Source organism: Cricetulus griseus (genome assembly GCF_003668045.3).
Source record: "Cricetulus griseus strain 17A/GY chromosome 1 unlocalized genomic scaffold, alternate assembly CriGri-PICRH-1.0 chr1_1, whole genome shotgun sequence".
In the NCBI taxonomy this organism is placed as follows: Eukaryota; Metazoa; Chordata; class Mammalia; order Rodentia; family Cricetidae; genus Cricetulus; species Cricetulus griseus.
The window spans coordinates 53149545-53151942 of record NW_023276807.1 but is presented as its reverse complement, the minus strand read 5'-3'; the positions used below and the strand labels follow the sequence as shown (position 1 = coordinate 53151942).

At 40.1% G+C, this 2398-nt stretch overlaps 1 pseudogene; it reads left to right on the top strand.

Moving 5' to 3' along the window:
• Positions 1-1795: 1795 nt before the first annotated feature.
• Positions 1796-1923, top strand: LOC113832534 (annotated as a pseudogene).
• The last annotated feature ends 475 nt before the right edge of the window (positions 1924-2398 follow it).

The window sequence follows — 2398 nt, the reverse complement described above, 5'->3', positions numbered from 1 at the left end:
AAGAATTTTCCATCTCAGTAGGTGAGGCAAAGCCCATTTACAAGCTCAAATTGTATTTCATGGTTTTCTTCTTGGCCTAAGAAAGTAATGCGTGTGAAGTACAGAAATCTCTCCTCAATCATCACAGAATTTCAGCCGCACTGAACTGTAGAATAAATCAAGGTTGGGGAGTTTATAGGGGGAAAGATTGGGGGACTAAAAATTCACCCAGGGCAAATATATTTCTAAAGCTTTTGTTAATACTTAAATATATAAATAAGAAGGCAAGACCATTTAGAAGGATATCAAAAGCCTTGTAAGAGCAGCAAAATGTTGATTAAACAGTAACTCTTAATCCTGTGACTTTGCTTTAGCTTTCCCATAGGAAGGACTTCCAGGGAAAGATCATGGGTGCAGGAGGCAAGATGGGGAGGAAGGCAGACTAGGATTGGGAAAAGCACACCCCTTCTTTATCTCCTGGATGTGCATAGACTAGGCCTGTTCTGGAAGGTGATTGCTGTGGTTCTGCTGTAGTTGTGGGCTTGAAATAGTAGGACTGGTGCTGGGTTCTTGGGAGCCTTTCCTTTGGGAAGACAGTATGATGGCCAGGATGAGTGGACTGTTGAAAAGATGGCTTAGCTTTTCTTGATAGAGTATGATCAGTCTTTCAAATGTAATCTCTCTGGATTTTGCTTTTTACATATGTCAAAAATGGAGTCTTTTTTTTGTATGTGATATGCTTTTTTAATTTGAATTACAAACAAGATTGAATTACATGACAATCCCAGTTCCCTTCTCCGTCCCTTCCTCCCCTACCACCCCCCCCAACTAAAACCCTACCTATCACATATAAAAATGGAGTCTTTAAGTATTACTTTTTAATCCTTTGATTTGTTTGGAAGTTCGAATTTTCCTGATAGTATTCTTTAAGAAACATGTCTTCCATTGGTGACAGATGTCTCTAACATGAGAGCCTCCATCTGCCTGGAGGTTTTGTCATTACCTTGTGTCAGCAGGTTGAGGTGACAAGGTGAGCAATTTAAAGACCTTTTGTCAGAGTCTCTTCTAACACTTGCAGAATAATGCCAAAACCCTCTTTGTAGTGCTTCTTAGGTACTGAGCCCTTGGCTACAAGCTTTCATATGAGACTCCACTTAACAGTCACTTGCTGAATGGACAGTGTTTGCCATGATCTAAGATTGACACATGGTGCAGAGAACAAAAGCAGATTTGGCAGTCGCACACTGTGTGGCAGAATAGGACTTTGCATATGGTATTTTCATTCTAAGCTTTCCTCTCCTTGGGTTTCCTTGCTTGACCCTTTGTCTGTGAGGTTCACAAACCCCATCCCTGCCTTCTACTTTAGCTGCTGTCAAGTAGCAACATTTACCAGGTGTTATTATTTAGTTACTTCCTCCCAGAACACCACAGCATCTTACAGTTATCGCCAGTCATTTATGGCCCAGGGAGAAGAACTGGAAAAGGAGGAGTCTCCCCACAGATCCACCTAGTTCCACAGGATCCATTCTCTCATTGCACTGACATGGAATGACTGGCATGCAGTAATCCATCATTCAAATAGTTGAAGAAAATGTGTTCAGCTGTAAATCTGCCTCACTTTCTTAACCCTTTAAAGAAGAGTTGGAATGCTCCGTTTAAATACCGTAGGAATCCATTTGAACAAGGAAAAGGTGAGCAGCTGCATTCGAGGACACCCTTATGGAGAATACACATGGTGAAGGCCCTCCTCCTTCCTAGAATTTCTTTCCCTCTAATGTGTATGTAGCAACGTTTTTTTTCTCTAATATTCCGTGGCATCACTTCTCGGCCTTTTGGCTAAGATCAAGTGTAGTATCTAATATTCCGTGGCATTTGTTTAGATTTTAGTTTCCTCTACTTTCCCAGACACGAATGTTGACTGCTTCATGACTGGAACGACTTTTAATTGTCTGAATATATATTCTTGTGCATGTTTGCTTGTCTTCCATTATTATATACTTTCCTCTCCCTTAGTATCTGCTCTTTCTTTAAGATCATAGCTTATTCTTATTTTCTGGTACCATTCAACTTATCCTCTGTTCTTTTTCACTCTACCAAAGCAAAATATTTGATTACACTTTAATCATTTTATCTCCATTCACTCACAGACAAGGCAGCATTACTTATTTTCTGTGATCAGAATATAATCGGGTTTTCACCCTTTGGCGGTTCAATATTGTTGGGAAATTGTTTTGTTTATGAGTATGCCATGGCAGAATGCTTCTCCATTTGTTCAGTTCTCAGAGAAAAGAACTCAATAAGGCCATCCGAGTTGAGAAAGGGCTCTAATAAGCACACTTTTCTCTTTATCATTCATGATTTTTCCGGGTGAGTAGCATAGTGTATCATCAAGTTTCAAAGGACATCAGCAGCAGGACGA